Source organism: Delphinapterus leucas, chromosome 21 (assembly GCF_059928025.1).
Source record: "Delphinapterus leucas isolate spDelLeu-1000000601 "Yukka" chromosome 21, BTC_Dleu_Yukka2, whole genome shotgun sequence".
In the NCBI taxonomy this organism is placed as follows: domain Eukaryota; kingdom Metazoa; phylum Chordata; class Mammalia; order Artiodactyla; family Monodontidae; genus Delphinapterus; species Delphinapterus leucas.
The window spans coordinates 6122048-6142297 of NC_143149.1; the positions used below are offsets into that span (position 1 = coordinate 6122048).

Sequence of the window (20250 nt, forward strand, 5' to 3'; positions counted from 1 at the left end):
TTGGTGTTTGCGTTGGAGTTCTTCTCTTAAGCGATGGAGGGCTTTTACGTTGTCTTCGACGAGTCCTGTTTCATTGATGTAATAGCATTCCTCCTGTAGGAAGAGGCAGGTACCTCCTTTGTCGGCCGTCAGGAGATCTAGGCGTCGTCGATTCTGGGGAGCGACTTGGGCTATGGAGGTGATTTGGTGCTGGAGAGAGGAGATGGAGCCGGCGGAGGCTTCAAAGGCTAGCTGGAGTTTATGTTCTAAGTCGCGGGATGTTGAAACACTGTGTTAGAGCTCCCCCACCCCCACCCCAAGGCCTGCAGCGACCAGGGAGGAGGCGAGAGAGATGCCTGCGACCAGAGGAAGAAAGATAGCTCTTTTCCGTCGGGTAAAGGGCGGCGTGATTAGCGAGGAAAATTCGGCTTGGCTATATAGTGTGAGTTGTGGGACGAGAGTAACGGGGATACATGGGAAGGGGGAGGAAGAATTGATCTCTTGTGAGGGAACCATTGCACCACAAAAACATGCCTGGTGGTGCTTCAATTGATGTGCTTACCGTGAGGGATGAGTTGCAAAGAAACCCAGTATCAGCTAGATTTGGGCGGCTGCCATAACAGATGGTGAGATTTTTTGAATCAAGGAATATGGGGACTTTTAACGGGGAAAAAGGTGGGTTTGGGGAGGTGTGGGAAGTAGAATTGAAGGGCTGGTCGAGTGGGACAGCAGCCAAGGGTGGCCGGCCAAGCGAGGCACATAGAAAGCAGTCGATGTTACCTATTCCTGTGTGGTTGAGTATCTGTACTGCTTGACGGACGAGGGTCAACCAAGAAAAAGGATCCTCTTTGTGTTCGGGGTGAGGTAGTTGGTGTCTTAGGGCTTGTTCTGTTTCCTGGATGGCAGTGGCTTGTTCGCTCAACTGTTGGATAACTTTGGGAATCAAACTGATATATGAGCGAAAGACCCTGATAGAGCCCACGGGGTAGGCATCAGTTGCCCATCGGTAGATTTTTCCTTGTACCCCTTTTACCCATCTTGTGTCCCAGGGATCTTTGATGTTGATGAATAATTGACCCTTGCCATTTGTGGTGAGCAGGTGGGATTGTCGGAGCGAGCTCCTGGTATCTAGTTTTGCCACATGGATGTTACATGAGTGATGGGGCACCCCCCATAGGTCTCATTCCACCATTGACAGTAGTCTCGGGTCTGATCGTAAGTGAAGCAGACAGCGGGGGTGGACCATCCCAGGGGAACACCTTCTATGTTAGAGATGGGGATCTGGACTGTTACCAAGGCCTGGCACCCATCTGGTTGGCAGTCTCTCATGCCCAGGACTCGGGTGTGGGTCCGACCTTTAGCTTGCCATGTCCCGTGGACATGGAAGCGCCATAGGGACATCTGGTGAGTCCTGGGTGGCAGGAGGAGCAGCAGGAGGAGAGACAGGGTGACGGACAAGCCGTAGTCTCGTGGGACCCAGCGGTAGGGCCGTCCAAGTCTCTGGAGTTGGGGCCATTTTAAGGCGGGAAACATGGTACCAGGAGGGGTGTCCCAAGAGTTTAGCTGCCGTGAGAGTGGTGAGGATCACCATACGGGGGCCTGTCCACCGTGGCTTGAGAGATTGAGGGTGTAATTCTTTGAGGAGGACGCTATCGCCGGGTTGTAGAGGGAGAGAGGAAGTTTCAGAGACAGTCAATGTCGGTAGATGACGGTCAGCGTGTTCGCGGAGAAGACGGCGGAGCAGGGAGACGTAGGGAAGGTAGGAGGCTAGGGGTGGACTCTGGGTTGGTAGGTCGTGAAGGAGGAAAGGGCAGCCATAAAGTAGTTCAAATGGACTGAGGCCAGTAGGAGTCCAAGGTGAGGATCGGATTCGGGTAAGGGCTAGAGGAAGCAGGTCGGGCCATGAGACACGGACCTCAAGGGACAGTTTGGTGAGGTGGTCTTTTAAGATCCCATTGGCACGTTCAACCTTACCGGATGATTGGGGGTGGTAGGGGATGTGGAGTTTCCAGGTGATCTGGAGAGCCTCTGATACCTGTTGAACCACCTGAGAGACAAAGGCGGGTCCGTTATCCGACTGAATGGAGACCGGCAGACCAAATCGGGGGATGATGTGTTGAAGCAGGATGGTGGCGACTGTGTCTGCCGTTTCTCGAGTTGTTGGATAGGCCTCGATCCAACCTGAAAAGGGGTCAATGAGAGTGAGCAGATATCGGAAGCGTTTGCAGCGGGGCATATGGGTAAAGTCGATCTGCCAGTCTTCACCAGGCTGATGTCCACGCATCTGGTGTGTAGGAATTCGGGGCCGTAGGCCTCCTTGTGGGGAGACGGATGCACAGGTTTGGCAGGCCATGTGAGTCTTTGAGATGGCCTCTCTAAGTCCTGGCAGATGAAAGAGGGGGTCCAAAAAAAGGAACATTGCTTTTGGACCAATGTGTAAGGATTTATGGATGTCTGATAGGAGGCTGGCTGCTTGGGCCAGAGGTAGGGCAATTTTGTTGTCTATAAAAATCCATCCTTTGTTGTCTTTGTGTCCCCCTTTTGATAGTAAGGCAGGTTCCTCGTGCGGGGTATATGTGGGTTGGGTAGGACTGGTAAAAAATAGGAGTGGAGCTGGAGGATCCCCTTTTGTAAGCCCTCGGGCCACGGAATCGGCCTTCGAGTTACCTTGTGCTACTGGGTTGGATGGGAGTTGATGACCCCTGCAATGGATAATTGCTACTTCAGGAAGCTGGAGGGCCTCCAGGAGTTTTGCAATGAGGGAAGCGTTGAGCACTGGGGATCCCTTAGTGGTCAGAAATCCGCATTCCCTCCATAGTGCTGAGTGGCTCTGTGCAATGAGAAAGGCATACTTAGAGTCTGTGTAGCTGTTAACCCTTTGGTCTTTGGAAAGGTTAAGGGCTCTTGTAAGAGCGATTAGCTCAGCCTTTTGGGAGGTCGTTCCTTCTGGGAGGCTGTTAGCCTCGATAATAGTTGAGATAGTTATCACCGCGTAGGCTGCCCGTCGGCGCCCGTCAGGACCGAGTATCAAACTACCGTCCACAAAGAGAGCGTGGTCCGGATTTGAAAGAGGGGTGTCAAAGAGTCCCTCTCTTGGTGGTTTGAAGGCTTCTATGACATGAGGGCAGGAATGGGATGGAAAACCCTCGGTGCCAGAGATAGGCAAGAGGGAGGCCGGGTTTAGGCCAGGGGAGAGGTCGAGGGAGATAGCAGGGTTTTCAATGAACAGTAGGTGGAACTCCTGGATGCGGGAGGGGCCCAGGAGGGAGAGAGACTTGTGGCCTAGGAGGTCGACCAGCCGGTGGGAGGAAAACACGCTTAGTGGGTGGGCCAGGGTCAGTATGAGTGTTTGGTCAGTTCGGCTGCCGCTGCTAGGGCCCGAAGGCATGGCTGCCATCCCCGAATGGTTGGGTCTAGCTGTTTGGAGAGGTAAGCCACGGGGCGGTAGGAAGGCCCTACAGGCTGGGCAAGGAGCCCAGTGGCTATTCCAGCCCATTCATCCACAAAAAGGTGAAAAGGTCGGTTTGGGTTGGGCAGAGAAAGGGGAGGAGAAGATATCAGAGCGTTACGGAGGGTGAGAAAGGCCTGTCGAACGGCGGAAGGAGAGGTGAGGGGTCCTTGAGGGGTTTCTTTAGCGGCTAGATATAAGGGTTTAGCGAGGAGAGCAAAGTTAGGGATCCAGTGTCGGAAAAACCCTATAAGGCCCAAAAAGGAGAGAATTTGTTCCGCTGTTTCCGGAGGCTGGAGTTCACGGATAATCCAGGTGCGATCGGCTGTTAGACCTTTTGTGGTAGGGGTAAGGTGGAGCCCCAGGTAGGTTACAGAAGATACAGATAACTGAGCCTTGGCTGCGGAGACCCGATAACCACGAGAGCCAAGGTAATTGAGGAGATCTGCAGTGTGTTGTCTTGAGAGGCTGAGAGATGGGCTACGAAGGAGGAGGTCACCTACAAATTGAAGGAGTGTGCTGGGGGTAAGGGAGCAGGAAGTGAGGTCCCGTGCCAGCGCCTGACCGAAGAGGTGAGGACTGTCGCGGAAGCCCTGGGGAAGAACTGTCCAGGTGAGCTGACTGGAAGTATCAGTATCCGGATCTGTCCAGGTAAAGGCGAAGAGGAAATAGGAGTCGGGATGTAGGGGGATAGTGAAAAAGGCATCTTTGAGATCCAGAACCGTAAAGTGGGTTGTGGATGGGGGGATATGGGAGAGCAAGGTGTATGGCTTTGGTACTACTGGGTGGAGAGGAATTATGGCCTCACTGATTAGTCAGAGGTCCTGGACCAGGCGATAATCCCCAGAGGCCTTGCAGACAGGCAGGATGGGGGTGTTGCAGGGAGAGTCAGTGGGGATAAGGAGTCCCTGGTTTAGGAGGTTGTAGGCCCCTAAGGTGAGTCTCAGAGATGGGAAATTGGGGCCTTGATGGAAATTTGGAGGGGTCCTTTAGGCGTATGAGGATGGGGGAATGGCGTGTTGCTATTATGGGCTTAGAAGTATCCCAGACTTGGGGATTGATTGGGTTCGGTGTGATTGGAAGAGGGGGATAGGAGGGGGAGGGTTCTAGAGACAGGCTGAGAAGAGGAAGCAGGAGTTGGGAGGAGGGGACCTTAGGGTCAAGTTTAACCAGCTGAAGGGAGGCCCCTAAGTGGAAAAGGACATCTCGGCCTATCAAGGGAACTGGGCAGGATGGTATGACTAAGAAGGAATGAGTAAAAGGGAGTCCTTCGATATGACATGGGAGTGGACCGGTCTGGAGTGGGAAGGATGGTTTGCCATCAATACCCATGACCGAGATCTGGGAAGGAGAAACTGGCCCGGAATAAGTAGGCAGGACCGAATAGGTAGCCCCCGTGTCCACCAGAAATGAGATGGACTTACCCGCTACCTGTAGCGTTACCCTGGGCTCGGCGAGGGTGATGGGGGTCTTCGAGTCTGGGCGCCGTCAGTCGTCAGCCAATCCCAGCAGTTCGAGTGGTAATGCCGTTGGGTCGGCCTGCCCCCCGTGTGGAGACGCTGAGGAAGGGCCAGTCGTAGGGCAGTCACTCTTCCAGTGGCCCGTTAGCCCGCAGCTGGGACAGCGCTTAGAAGGAGGTCGGGGATTGGGACATTGGCGAGCCCAGTGGCCTTCTTTTCCCCATTTGAAGCAGGCCCCCGGCGGGGTTGCCTTTTGCGGACCCCGTGGATGCTGTGATCCATGGGAGATGGGCGGCCTTAGGGCGGCTACAAGAGCTTGGGTTTGGAGGGCCACCTTCTGGTGCATCTGAGCCTCTCGGCTGGATTCTGCCAAATCCTCACGGCCATTATAGACTTTAAAGGCCATCTTTACCAGATCTCGAATAGGGGTCTGAGGGCCGTCTTCTGCCCGTCTTAATTTCTTTCGGATGTCCGGGGCTGATTGGGTGATAAAATGGGTGGCTAGGACCGCTGCCCCTGCCGGGGTGTCGGGGTCCAGCCGGGTGTAGAGAGTTAAGGCCTCTGTAAGGCGATTGAGAAAGATAGCTGGATTTTCGTTAGGTTCTTGGGTTATCTCTTTTTAGTTTTTCAAAATTGACTACCTTATGAGCGGCAGACTGCATGCCAGCCGGGAGGCATTGGATCATGAGGTCGCGTTTACGACGGCCATCTTGGCCATCCTGAGAAGTCCAGCCTGGATCGGTGCCAGGTACGGCAGTGGCTCCGACAGGCATGGAGTTGTTGGGAAGATGAACCTGATCTGCATGGTTTCGGGCAGCGGTTTGAATTCTTTTCCTCTCGTCAGGGGTCAGAGTAGAAGATAGGATCACAAAGATATCGTGCCAGGTTAGATCGTAAGCTTGAGAGAGATAGCGAAATTCTTTGATGTAGCGGGAAGAGTCGGCAGAAAAGGAGCCTAATCGCTTTTCTATCTGAGAGAGATCTTGGAGAGAAAAGGGAACATGGACTCTGACCAGTCCTTCCGCTCCTGCTACCTCCCTCAGAGGGCAGAGGAGATTTGGATCTTGGGAGTCGTGAGCACGTGTATGTGCACTAATTGGCGAAGCAAGGGGTGTGGGAGGAGAAACCGTGGAGGGAGGCGGGGGAACGGTTGGAGGGGCCAGAGCGGGTTCGGGAGGAGGAGGGACCGCTTCAGGGTAGGGTGGAGGTTGGAGAGGAGCTCTGGAGCGGGGAGAAGCGAGAGATTCGGGTGGGTCGGCTAGTGGAGAGGGGTCATCGTCAAAGGAAATTAAGGGCTTGAATGTAGGAGATGTCTGTTTGGCAAGAAGGATCTGGGAAGTGGAACAATCGACGCAGAGGGAAGGGCGGGAGCGCAAATACCAGAAGGCCTGAACATAGGGGACCTCGGACCATTTGCCCGTCCTGCAGCAGTAATTATCTAGATCACGGAGGATGTTAAAATCGAAAGTCCCTTCAGGAGGCCGTTTGGATTGATTGTCTAGAGGATATTGTGGCCAGGCCACAGTGGAATAGAAAATAAGCTGTCGGCGACGGAGATCTTGGGAGAAACCGAGGGCTGTAAAATTGGCTAGGAGGCACCCCAGGGGCGTCTTAGAATCTGGTTTCGATTGTGAGGTTCCCATGACCCCCAGTCTGTCCCTGAGTGAATGGAGAGGGAGAGAGGCGTCCCTGGTCTCAGTCTCCAATTCACGGCAGGTCGGAGGGCGGTCAGGCGGTGGGGACGTCTCCACAGTTGCCCGAGGCCCGGAGAGAGGACGGAGGAGTCCCTGACGCGGCCACAATTAAGGACAGGGAGTCCGGTGGGCAGGGACTCTGAGGGTCGGAGGGAACAAGGGAGGGGGACTTACCCCGTTTTCTGCCAGATCGGGTGGATGAGTAGAGGTTCCCTGGTTGTCTCCTGGGGGAGGGGAGGAGCGGCCCGCGCGGTAACCCGCGGGGCTTGGTACCCCTCCCGGGTTTCGGCACCAAATGTAAGGTTGGATCTTCCCGGGCGAGGTTCACTGGTCCGAGAGAAAGGGGTCAGAGAAGTCGCACCCGGGTGAGGGTTGGGCAAGATTTTATAGGGGAAGAAGGGAAAGGGGTGTGGTGAATCTGGGAGAGCGCAGGGTATTCCTTATTTGGTGATCTTTTCGGGTATCCTGGGGGACGTTAGTCCCGCCCCTCGAAAGACAGGAAGGCTGGGCTGGGTTCAAAGTCCCCAGGTCAGTTTCTGGAACTGGGTGGTCCGGAATGTCCCCAGGTCAGTTTCTGGAACTGGGTGGTCCGGAATGTCTCCAGGGCAGTTCCTGGAACTGGGTGGTCTGGAGAATTTCGGTCTGGTGCAACCTGTGAATCTGATTGTGTTCCCCTGCCTCGGGCCAGTTGGCCTTACAGTTTCAGGCGTACAACATAGTGATTTAATTATTTTAAACATTATACTTCATGACATATATACTTCATTTAAAGTTATAATGAAATATTCCCCGTGTGGTACAATTTATTTTTGTAGCTATGGTTTTTTTATTTTTATACATAGTAGTTAGTATCCCTTAATCTCATGTTTATAATTTCCTCTCCCCCTTCCCTCTCCCCTTTGGTAAACACTAGTTTGTTCTCTATATCTGTGAGTCTGTCTCTGGTTTCTTATTTCATTTTGTTTTTTAGATTTCACATACAAGTGATAACGTACAGTATTTGTCTTTTTTTGTTTGTTGTATTTTTCTAATCATAAGACCCTCCAAGTCCATCCATGTTGTCACAAATGGCAAAATTTCATTCTTTTTATGGTAGAGTAATATTCCTTTGTATATATACAACACTTGTTATTTATCCATTCATCTGCTGATGGACACATAAGTTGTTTCCATATCTTAGCTATTGTAAATAATGCAGTTGTGAACATTGGGGTGTATGTATCTTTTCAAAATAGTGTTTTCGTTTTCTTGAGATGTATACCCGGCAATGGAGTTGTTGGATCATATAGTAGTTCTATTTTTTAGTTCTTTTAGGAACCTCCATACTCTTTTCCATAGTACTAGGCCAATTTGTATTCCCACCAACAGTGTGCTAGGATTCCCTTTGCTCCGTATCCTGGACAACCTTTTCTGGCTGAAGAATTTTTTATGAGGGCATTCAGACAGGTGTGAGGTCATAGCTCACTGTGGGTTTGATGTGCATGTCTCTAATGATTAACGATGTTGAGCATCTTTTCATGTGCCTGTGGCCATGTGAATTTCTTCTTTGTGAAAATATCTGTTCAGGTCCTGTGACCATTTTTCAGTTGGGCTGTTCGTTTTTTTGATACTGAGTTGTATGAGCTGTAAAACAACATGTACACCTTATTTTAAACCACTCCCTCTCTTTGAACCCTCGTCTTACCATTTAAATATGCTATGGTATCGCTTAACCTTAAATTTGAATTTTAAAAAAAAGGTAAAATTTTGAAGTCCTTTTATTCCCAATAGCTGCCCTCTCACTTTTAAAATCCAATTTGAGGGCAGAGTCCATCAATTTACATTTCTCCTCACCTCAAACAATCTTATTTTTTGTCTCCATTAATTCATGGATATTATTCTTTTATTTTAAAAAAAGTAAGTTTTTTCCAAAAAAATAATAAAGAAAATGGTCAGAAGAACGTAGGGGCAAGACGGGACTAAAGATGCAGACCTATTAGAGAATGGACTTGAGGATACGGGGAGGGGGAAGGGTAAGCTGGGACAAAGTGAGAGAGTGGCATGGACATATATACACTACCAAACGTAAAATAGATAGCTAGTGGGAAGCAGCCACATAGCACAGGGAGATCAGCTCGGTGCTTTGTGACCACCTAGAGGGGTGGGATAGGGAGGGTGGGAGGGAGGGAGATGCAAGAGGGAGGGGATATGGGGATATATGTATATGTATAACTGATTCACTTTGTTATAAAGCAGAAACTGACACACCATTGTAAAGCAATTATACTCCAATAAAGATGTTTAAAAAAAAGTAAGTTTTTTACAACATAAAAATACAAATAGAATGAACCAACTTGTATAAACTGAATTTTGTTCCCCTCCCCCAAGTTCATATGTTGAAGCTCTAACATTTAATTCATCAGAACGTGAATGTATATGGACACAGAGTTAAAACTGTGATGAGATTAAGGTGAGCCCTTTAGGGTGGGTCCCTAATCCAATCAGACCTGTGCTCAAGAAGCAAAGTGAGAGACTGCAGAACTGTGTACCTCAAGGGCAAAGAGCAGCTGGTTGAAGGCACGATGTGTATCTATTGATCAGTGGACCTGTGAGGGCCTGAGATGCTATATTTTTAATAAGCCTTAGGTTCCCCCCAAGCTCCTCTTTCTTCTCAGTTACATAAGCTTTGATCAGTAAAAATAAACGTTAAGATGATCTTCAAGGCTTAGAGATAAAAACCACGTACAGCATGTCTTATACGGTAGAACTTTATTAAAATTGAAAGAAAATTTGAAAACAAAGCTTTATACTAACGTTTAATGAAACATAAGAAGCAGAGCCGTGGGAGTGTCCCCACCGTGATTTACAGTGAACGACCCCACAGAGTCCACGATCTCATCTCAGGACAGGGCACTGCTGACCTTCTGCAAAGCACAGCGTTGGGCCCTTTAGCCATGTTCCAAAAGTTCAGACATTTGCACCCAATGCAGATTACTACCATAGCTTCCTATTTACACAATAGTTAAAAGTTACTCCTGGAATTTGCCTCAGGTACTTAAAATAGATTCAGACTGACAAACAACTTGTCATTCCAGCGTGATAAGCACCATTTGACAGATGGCTCTAGTTCCATCAGGAGAAGGTGCAGTTGCGTGCACGTGTGTGTCGCTGGGGCTTGTCTGGGTTTCCAGCACCGTTCGCCCACGGGGGTGCGGAATCGCTGCTTCTCCAGGAACAGCTGCTCTTTGTGACTCCCCGTCGTCAGGTGCACAGTCACCTCCAGGGCACCTGGGGAGTCCTACATGGAGGAAATGAAAAGTGATTGCGGCAGCCAGATAAGACCAGAAGAATCTGTCAGCTGAGCTCAGCCCACTTGCCAATCATAGCATCATGAGCTAAGCAGGTGGTAGTTGTATTAAACCATTAAGTTTTGGGGATGGGGTCTTACAGAGTCAACTGATAAACTTTTAAATGACCCAGAAAATGGCTCAGCATATATGGAAAACAGAACAAGGTAAATTCCTAATTAAATATCCTGGCTTTCTCCCCTGCACACACGTCTGCCTGGTATAAGCACACCACAGGCCACATAAAACTACCTTCCCCAGCATTATGTTTATAGAAACCTCTCCTGTAGCACATAACGGAAACCCTGCCATTTCGACGTAAAAGCATCCCGCATTTCAGGTGCACCAGGCCCACGCCCGACACACACGCCCCGCTGTGCACACATCATTCTGTCTCAGCTTCAACACGCACGTCTCTCCCAAATATTCTTATGCACAGTAATTACCATTTGTAAATACAGCACCAGGTCATTTCTTTATTTTCAGGAAATTATACATTCTTTATTTTCAGGAAATTATACAATAGAACTCACAGAGTTTAAGTAGTTGCTCTATTTCATTCTCCGGGTTCCTGTCCTCCGGGCCCTCATCGGCCCTTGCAGCATTTCTTTCTTCCACCGAAACAGGAACTGGCGGGTGTCCGGTGTATCGCGCAATAACGTGGGCCCCATTCTGGGAGCATTAAGAGATTTTCTGTCTGGCCTGGACATAGGCTGTGGAGAGGAAAATATACGTCAACTGCTCAGTAGGGAAGAATGTTCCCTGTGAAAGCTGGGCCACGTATGTGCCCTGAGCGGCCGGCCAGGTGGCCCCTTCTGCAGGTGGCTCTCTCGGAACCCGTGTTCCCTTCTGCCTCTGCTGCCCGTGCCTCCTGGCTGGCAGGACAGGCTTGACTCCAAAAAGGCCAGATACTGAAGTGTCTGCCCCGAACGTGGATGCTGAGCGCCCCGGCCTGGGTCCACCTTGCTCGAGAGGCACAGGGGGATCTGCAACCTCGGGCCGTCTGATGAGAAGCTCAGCGCGCTGTGCACTGCACGCCCCCGGACACGAAAGCGCGGGGACGTGTGGCCCGAGGCGCTGGGCAGAAGAAGCAGCGGGGTCAGGGGCCCTCGCCCCTGCGTCCTGGGGCTCAGGAAGGGCTGCCGTGGTGGGGAGTCAGAGGACACAAGGGATGAAAAAGGGCAGAAATAAGAGGCAGCAACCACCCCCTAAATGTCTGGGCTGCTGCACCTCACTGGTCCTCAGCAGAGCCTCTGGGCCCCTCCGGGCTCTGCAGGGGACACGACTGAGTGTTAGGACGCCCGCCTGGAGGCACATTGCCAGGAGGCGTGGGGCCGGGGAGGACGCTGGTGTCTGCTCCGTCCAGCTTCCTCCCACGCCCGGCCTCGCTCCGGGCGCGGCAGACAGCCCAGGAGCCCCAGGGACGCCCTCCGACCTGGGGCTTCTCCCCAAGGCCCGCTCCAGCTCCAACCACGTCTGCTGTCCCGAGAGCGCGGCAGGGACATTCAGTTCACTCTCTCCCTGCCGCCCGTCGTTCCCGGGAAACGACCCTCCCTCTCAGTCTACGGAGATGCTGAGGGGCGGTGTGCCAGGCAGTTAAGAAAGCGATGAGCCTTTCCCCCGAGACATTCTGTTTGGCTGACGCCCAGATTTATTTCTTGTTTCTAGACCCTGACCCACTCCCCAGTACAGCTTGGTCCCCATTCCCTGGGCATGAGACCCCCATGGCCCCCGTAAGCCTGGCTCCAGGGCTTACCTGAGGCAGACTGAGCGAAGAGGGTGCAGGAGGCCAGCAGCAGAAAGCAGAGGCGCCTTGTGGAGGGTCCTGGGTGGTGAGGAAGAAAGAGGGGGAGCCGGCGGCCGAGGCCCACGAGCTACCGGGGCTGGAGCAGCCTCTGTTTGCAGGTCTCCAGGCGCTTGCACAAGAGGCACGTGGTCCAGAAACGTGATGATCCTAATTATAACAGAAAGACCCCTGTCTGTCCATGAGACGCATGCCAACGGAGCTGCCCCACTCCTGTGCCATGTCCCACACTGGGTGGGACAGGTGGGCAGAGTCTCCCTCCCTGCTCCAAGGCTGGATGCTCGACACACCCACCTGACTGCAGGGGTGTTCCAGACTGGACCCCTAACCTAGGTCTCAGCAAACTGGATAGCACATTCCCTGGGTCACAGTGATTACTGGGCATGGGCTGCGGTGGAGACTTCCATTACCGTGAAGTCCGTTGTGTTTGTTCAGTTGGTGGAGAAGGAGAAGCTCTTTTTCTCTGCAAGGGTACAAATAAAACCAATGTCGCCCAGGATTTTAGCTGCCATCTCACTACTGTAAGGAAGTGGGTCTGAGAATAAATCAGACCCTGGTGAAAATACACTAGGTTCCTGGTGACACTGGGTCTGCACTGGATCCAGAGACCCTGGAGCCTGGCCTTCCTACTCTGGATCTTTCAGACAGCAGCCCTTGTTTGGTTAATCCAATCTGAGCCGAGTTTCCGGTTGTTTGCAACTGCAGGCGTGTTGGCTGGCACAGTGCGTGATCTGGGGCTCCAAGCCAGGGCGCCGTCTCCGTGCCCCGGTGCGGCCTGGCCACGATGGGGGCACTGGGAGGGTTGTTGAGGCCCCTGGGAAGAGCTTGCTTTTGTACTGATAGCTGTAGTAACACTTTCAGCGTTTGCAACGGGGCTGGTGTGTGTGTTCTAGATTCCCTTTGGAAATTGGGGGGACCCGGGAAATGCTTGGGGAAGGTACCCCAGCTGCATATTCTCTTACACATTTATGTGAGGTGCCTCTGTCTTTCCAGTCTGGAGTATAAGCAGGTTTGTCATGTAATGGTGGTCTCTAGAAGAGTGGATGCATGCCTTCCTTGTTACCAGTCGCTCTGATAAGCCAGTCGGGACAAGATGGGATCCTTCTCAACCAGGATGTGAAGTCACTTCTTTCTGGGTTTGGAGGCTGTCTTCATCTCCTGATGGTGAGGTAAATAACTCACCTCAAACTTGGTGGTTTAAAACCACAGGAATTTATTCTCTCAGAGTTCAGGAGGCCAGAAATCTGCCATCAGCTTGGGGCTGAAATCAAGTTGTTGGCGGGGCCACGCTGCCCCCAGAGGCTCTAAGGAAGGATCTTTCTTCACTGCTTCCAGCTTCTGGAGGCCGTTGGCATCCGTCACGTGTGGCCGCGTCGCTCCCATCCTAGCCTCCGTGGTCCCATCGCCCCTCCTCTCGCGTGGGTCTTACCTGCTATGCCACGTTCTTATGCCAAATGCGCTGGCATTCAGGGCACAACCAGAGAGAATCCAGGATCATCTCCCCATCTCAAGATCCTTACTTGAATCACATCTGCGAAGATGCTTTTTCCAAATAAGGTCACACTTGCAGGACCCAGAGGTTAGGACCTGGCACTGTGGGTGGCTCTTAGCCTGCTCCACAGACTTTCAGATAATTGCCATTCTGTGGGCAAAGGAGTCCGGGAAGCAAGGCTTGGTGGTCACAGCGGTGCATCTGCCCCAGGCGGTAGCAGCAAAGTGTCACCCATCAGAGCGGCAGCTACACCCAGAGAAGCCTCTGGAGCTGCCTCTTGCCCCAGGCCGGCAAGGTGGGAGCTCTGGAGAATACAAACCCCCGGCCGGGACACGATGGCCTCTTGCTTGGTGACTCCAGGGAAAGCATCATGAAGCGGAGGGTCCGCTTCGATTTTGAAGCTCAAACTGGGAGACTGGGCCCTGCTTTGAATGATCTGGCTCTCACTGGACTCTCCTTCCCAGGAGAACACACTTCCCAAGGCTGCACAAGCGATGGCTGGCAGACGAGAATGTGACTGACGTTTATCGTGGTATTCGAGCCAGCAGTCGGCTGTTCCCACAGTCCGACAGCCAGATAGATCTGTTAGTTCCGGAGAGATGGAGGAAGGCGAGCTTTCTATTACTTTCATTGTTAAGAAGCCCCCAGGAACGCCAGGAGCTCTATTTCTTCCCCCTTTTACCATGTGTGAATGAGAGGTCTGTTTCTTGGATGGGTGATTATGGTCGCATGAGTTTTAAAGTGAAGTGAAAAGCGTTCTCAGTCCAGGCACACAGAGGAGGATTATTTCATCAAGGGCAGAGCAAGGTCACCAAAGGCAAGGGCTGTGCTTTACATTCTTTACAATCTCACGTTTCCTACGGTAAAGCCGTGCCGCAGGTTTGCTGAGTGGAATGACAGTCATCCTCACTCCTGGGGTTTCTGCTCCAAAGTCTTCCACCACGGCAAGAATGGGCCCGCTTTTCCCCTCTAAGAGAGAAGCTCAAATCTGCTGCAGCAGGCAAGGTGCCGGAGACACTTCCTTGCGGCGTGTCTGTGCGTCCTCACCTGGCTCAGGTGATGTATCTCGACGTGTGGGGGAAGCAGGTGCTCCTAGACCCGGAGAGGAACGAGTTGCCTGTATGAGGGTGAAGTGTCACTGCAGGAGGGAGAAGTCTGGGCAGGTCTGGAATCTTCTAGAAAGTCCCGTGGTGAGCCTGTAGATTTGTAGATAATTTTCCTCTAAGCAGCACAGCGTGTCTCTGATCGGGTGCTAATGTCAGCCCGAGGAGAGGCACACAGCAGGGCGTGGCTGCAGGTGGGCTGGGACGGCCCCCAGGCCTGTCCCAAAGCTCCGAGCTCCGAGGCCTCCGCTCCCACGTCTGGCCAAAGCAGCTGGACACGAGGTTTATATCAGAGCGTGGTTTGGAAATTAAACCAGCAAATGCGAGGGGTGAAAAATCCTTATAAAGTGCTTCTATAAGAAGAAAGGGACTCAGGAAAATGGGATTCTGCGGCGGGAGGCCCTCGGGTCCAGTTTAGCAGGCTTTTCAACCTGCTTTAGAGACCGCCGCAGGCAGCAGCATCCAGAAAATGGGCAGAAGTGTCTGTCAACCTCCCGCTCTGAGAGTCTGCAGGTGGCCTTGACCAAGGCCACACGCAGAGCCAGCCTGCAGGCCCACGCAGAGGTCAGCGCTGAGCGTCCCCTGGGCCGCAGAGCTCAGAGTCTAGCTGCTGACACAAGCCTGGTATTGGGAGGGGAAAATCACACGCGCGCGCGTGCACGCACACTCACATACACGTGCACACGCCCCGAGCTTAGATTTTTCTGTTTACAGTAGCAGGGCCGAGGCGTCGCTCACGGGCGTCTGTTTCAACCCAGCTGGATTAGAGTCGGTCCAGTTCCTTGCCCACCTCTCCACCTGGGGAGCTTTCAGGACACAACCTTTAGGGCCAACTGGAAACTCTCTCCTTCGGGCTTGCCCGTCTCAGTACCAGCAGAAGACCCAGGCAAGGGGGTTCCTCCCCAGGGCTCGGCTTTAAGGGGGTCTCCTCTCCTCTCCTCTCCTCTCATGTCCCTTCTCCCCTGTAAATCATCCTCTGGGTTCTGGTGACCTCAGACTTACTGACTGCCAGCAGGAGAGCACGCTGCCTCCTTGTGGGAGCGCAGGAGACCCCCGGGGTGAGGGGTGGTCTGGAGTGTAGGAAGAAAGGGAGGGGCTGCCGGCCAAGGCCCCCGGCTCATCCTGAGGGCTTTCAGGAGTCCAAGAATCCCGGTTTCACCTGGCCGTCCAGGTTGCTCTGGATGTGTATCTGTTCCGTGGGAGGGGTGGGGGGTAGGAGCTTATTCAGCAGTCTGATTTATAAACGTTAACTGTTAGTCACTTGTCATATGACCCTCTGTGTGGGCTCTTCCCAGAGCCCAGGAATATTTGGGCGGCACTGGGTTGCCTCCAGGGAAAGTGACGCACCTCCAGCTGGGTCAGGACTAGGCTTCCGGCCCGCATCGATGCTGGGATGCAGCTCTCGTAAAATCATGGGCGTTTCGTGAGGCTTTGAACCTCAGGGCCCTCGTTGTTTCTCCTACAGCATCTCTCTGCTTCTCCCTGCGGCCAGCTGCCAAGGGCCGGAGAAGGACGTGTTTCTGACTGTCCCCATGCAGTGCCACTGCGTTTCTCATGGTTTATCTAATCTCTGGACTCGACCCAGATAGCCAGAGAGGCAGGGCACCTGCGCCCAAAGCAGCTCCAGCCCTGAGCTCTTGTTCCAAGGCAGCGGCCCCTGGGGGGAGACCACGAGGGGAGCCCACGGAACTCCGTCCATTCATCGGCAAACGAGCCGCACGGCCAGCCCCATCGAGGCACTGGAGCTGGAGGGAGCCGGCAAGACCTTCCTGGCTGCAGAACTACTGTGTGTTCTTCAGACAAAGCTATACCGACTTGACTGCTGGGAATCCATCAGGTCCCTCAGTGGTCTGAAATATGTCTTCCTCAAGGTCCTGAACTGGAAGCAGCAGGGAGTTGGTTTTAGAAAATTAGAAGCTGGAGACTTGATCGTTCAGAGCTTTGCCTTTCAGCTTACTGAGAAAGCCAAAGGATGCTGTTGGCAGGTGGCACTCAGGTTACACTTATTTGTCTCTAGATGGCGCCAGAGAAGGGAAAGCCTGAACCACTTGCCCTTGGGACCAGGTGGAAATGGATTCTGAGCCTCTGCAAAGAGACTGGACAGACGGACCCGTGAGCCAGTGAAACGCAGGTACTCGCTCGAAACTGCAGAGTTAGTAACAGGCAGAATTTCAGACCTGTGGCTCCTCCTTTAAACACGTGCCTTAAAAAGAATTGCGAGCGGGCCGTTACTGTCAACACTGACATAGGAAGGGCCTGGTGGGCGTTGTGGGCGCAGAGCCATGGAGAGGGACAGCCACCGAGGGCAGTTCAGAAACCCCCGGCTCCTTGCAGAGTGTTCAGCTTCTGCTTCTTTCCTTGGTCCAGTGGTAGCTACCAGGGCTGTTCACTGGCAAGTGTAGAGAGCGGGAGAGGACCCTGAGAGGTTCATACCAAAACACAGGAGGACAGTTTGATCCTGTGGGGCAGGATCAAGTGCAAATATTGTAAGAGCCCAAGTCAAAGCGGCCATTCCGATGACAGCAGGAGAGGCCAGTGCCGCCTCGTGCAGACGTGCACTCGCTCGCGTGAAATGCCAGCGCGCCCGGACCTGGACCTGGACCCGGATCTGGACCTGGGAGGGTGAAGCAGGACGGCTCCTGAGGGAGAGGGCTTGTAGGAGTGTAAGTGACCCTGTAGATTAAAGGACTTGGAAAGTCCTCTGTGACTGTGTCCTTTGTTACGGCAAATGGCCAGCCAGGACGTTGCTTATAAAAAAAAGAGAAAAGAATAATCATTGCAACAAGACTAAAGCTCATGCCTTTTCTCTCTCTCCCCCCGCTTTTCCTTTATTTCTCTCTTTCTCTTTCTCCCTTTCTCTTTCTTGCTTCCTTCCTTTCTTTCTTTCTGTTCCTTCCTTCCCTCCCTCCCTCCCTCTCTCCTTTCTTTCTTTCCTTCCTCCCTCCCCTCCTTCCTTCTTTCTTTCCAAGGAGGCACGGCTGGGAGGTGGTGGACAAGGGGTTTAGCCCAGGTGCCCTCCCCGTCCTGCACCGTGAATGGTTTCTGAGGTTTTTCTCAGCGTGAACTGTACAATGGCTTTCTGTAGCTCTGAGATCTTCTGAGTCTCTGATTGCACACGCATTCTGATTCAGCCCTGAGTCAGACTGTGCCACGGAGGGAAGCTCTTCAACCCACAGAAGCGGAAGAACCGGCTTGTTAGTGACAGGAGGAGCCGTGTGAAGCTGGGCTGGCCGGGCTCCTTAGCACTGACCTGCTGGACAAGAGGATGACACATCTCGCTCCAACGGCTACACCTCCAAGAATAAGGCCTCGCACAGGGCAAAGAGCTGCACCAGGGAGTCCCTGTAGTCCCTGTGTCTCAGGGATTGGGCTACACCAGCCTACACGTGAGTTAGCCCACCGAGTCCTCACATCAACCCTGTGGGTAAATCTATCCTGGCCCTTTTTATATTCTCAAGAAAGCCAAGCATCAGGGATGTTGCTTGTCCAGAGACCCAGGTCTCTGCGACTTGGAAATCAGCGTGTGGTTCTAACACCACCTGGATTTCTGTGTGAACTACTTTGGTGGTGGGTCCTGGATGCTGGGGCCAGGCGTTCCCCAGTGCATCTAAGGGAGATGGATTCACCAACCGCAAAGTGTAAGGAGATGGTGAAAGAAACCGACCTGGGCACAGAGGACAAATGGAACCCAAACTCCGGGTAAGGCAGAGGCAGGAATAGTTCGGGGGTGAATGGTGGATGTGGTGGTGCGGCGGCCACTGCATGATTGCTGTCCCGGGATGGATCACCAATGTCCTGGGTGACAGGGAGCCTCTAACCACACTGTACCCCGGTTTGCATAGGCAGAGTCACTGGGCCGGTACTCAAGCCCCAAAGTCCACATTCTGCTCTGCACCAACTTTGGTGATGCAGGCGTGGGACCGGGCAGCCTGCCCCTCTCACCACCCGCGGGGCCACCAGGCGAGCCCGCAGGGCTGGAGGGGAGGCGCTCGCTCTGCTTCCAGGGCTCACATGTCTGACCCGACGGCTCTTTCTCTGACAAGGGACAAAAACACGACATCTCGAGTGGACTGCACGGGTAGCTCCTGCCGCCCCCACAGCCATCCTGTCGTGGTCTGTTCGGCTGCCCGCAGGACCAGGGAGTGATGGGCGAACCCGGGAGGGAGGCTGACAGTGAGGGGGCAACTTGCCAGCCCTGTGGTGGGTCTGTGGTCCCATCTGGTCCCATCCGCAGCTGGTGAGCTCTGGACGGAACCACAGTGCTCTGCCTCTCGAGGAGAGCCTGTCTCCTGTCCTGTCCTGGAATCTCCTTCTCTTCTTTGAGTTCCTGTACACAGTGACCACTGCAGGGGCCCCCAAGTCTGTTTGCTTGTCGATAAGGGAATTCACACCAATGAATCAGGTCCCTGGGATGTTGAAAGAGGGAAGATTCGGAGGTCTAATATGTCCAGAGGCAGGTGTGAGCTCGCAGAGACTCTGCTAATGAGTGATTGAGGTCTGCACTCTGGACCGGCGCCATGAGGCTGTCAGTCTGCACTCGGTTGGTTGAAACAAGCCACAGTGTTCATCGGTCAGAAGAGTCTGAATTTAGGTGTGTGAGGTGCTGTCACACTGGGTCACTCCCGGTTCTTAGTCATTGACCAGTTCTGGTTGGTTAGAAATAGCTGGATTGCAATCAGCCTTCAGGCTGGGTGTGCTCCAGGCAAGGGCTGCTCTAGATGAAAACACTTCCCTTTACATCCCTCAAGCAGCTGCAGAACTCAGCAGCCTTTCCTTAGGTCACCTCTGAGCCCAGCATCTCCTAAAGTCACTCCAAGAAACCCCCTCTCTGGATCTTAAAGGACCCCTCCCTTCTCTCCCTTAGGAGGGGGGATATGTTGCTCCTTAATCTAAGGAGAGGGAGAGGATGTAAATCTGCCCCCAGGATGACTGGGGGGCACACAGTGTTCTGTACTCGCTGAGGAGGGGCAGGATGGTGGTTCTGATGAGGCCACAGGGGTAGGGCAGGTGGGCTGTGGACCTGAACTGCACTCAGGAGTCAGAATGGCACATCTGCCGTGAGTGCGATTCTGAAATGAAGTACACGGGCCATCCAGGACTGGAGAAGTATGAGGGAAAGGTAGGCCAACAGCAGATTTGATTGGAAGAGTGGTATTTTAAGCAAGTTTTTGTCTCATTACTATTTTGTAATTTGTTTGATTGTGACAGGAAAATATTTTTCTACTTGTGTTTGTGAATCTTCAGGGTTTGGTTGGGGTAAGACAGCCTTGATCAAAATAGTAATGGTACAAGAACTTCGTCAGTGGAGAGCGCGCTTTCTCAGACCTGCCCAAGCAGGACGGTCGTGCACCCCACTGAAAGGGGACCTAATTCCCATCAAGACCTGTTGTTGTCCAAGCTTTGGGACTTACAATAATAAAGACCTTAGGTGGCTTTTGTCTGTAAGTTGTGTTTAGCTTGTGATCTATCAGAGGAAATAAAAGCTGGGGAGTTAGGTATTTCTCCTAAGCCTTCATAATACTATGATTTTACAAATTATTATTTTTCAATATTTTTGGATACTTCTGTATTTTGGGAAGTACTTCTAAAGTATTCATTGAAAAAGCATATATATATATGTAAATTTATATACATATGTAATAATATATATATATTTGTTAGAAACACCCATTTCCATAGTAGTTCTCAGTCTAAACATTGGACAGAATCAGTATAGTCTCCTACACCAGAGGTTGGAAAACTATGGCCCTTGGACCGAATCTGCCATGCTGTCTGTTTTTGTAAATAAAGTTTTATTGAAACACAGCCACTCCCATTTGTTTATGTATTATCCATGGCTTTCTCTTTACAGTGGCAGAGTTCTGTGGTGACAGTTACCACATGACTGGCAAAATTGAAGATATTTATTATCTGTCCCTTTAGAGAAAATGTTTGCAGACCCATG

The 20250-nt window shown here is 52.4% G+C and overlaps 1 long non-coding RNA gene across 3 annotated transcripts; it reads right to left on the reverse strand.

The window, feature by feature from the left end:
- Positions 1 to 8476: 8476 nt before the first annotated feature.
- Positions 8477 to 19873, reverse strand: LOC149744417 (uncharacterized). Of its 3 annotated transcripts, none has more exons than XR_016391069.1 (3): positions 11664 to 17283; positions 10441 to 10620; positions 8477 to 9858 (listed from the first exon to the last, which is right to left on the reverse strand). It is a non-coding gene; the product is annotated as an uncharacterized LOC149744417 (long non-coding RNA). The 3 variants fall into 3 exon arrangements; XR_016391070.1 differs by lacking the exon at positions 8477 to 9858 and adding an exon at positions 17971 to 19873 and having other exon boundaries at positions 9865 to 10620; positions 11664 to 17053; XR_016391068.1 differs by lacking the exon at positions 8477 to 9858 and having other exon boundaries at positions 9865 to 10620; positions 11664 to 11861; positions 12006 to 17283.
- Between the last annotated feature and the right edge of the window lie 377 nt (positions 19874 to 20250).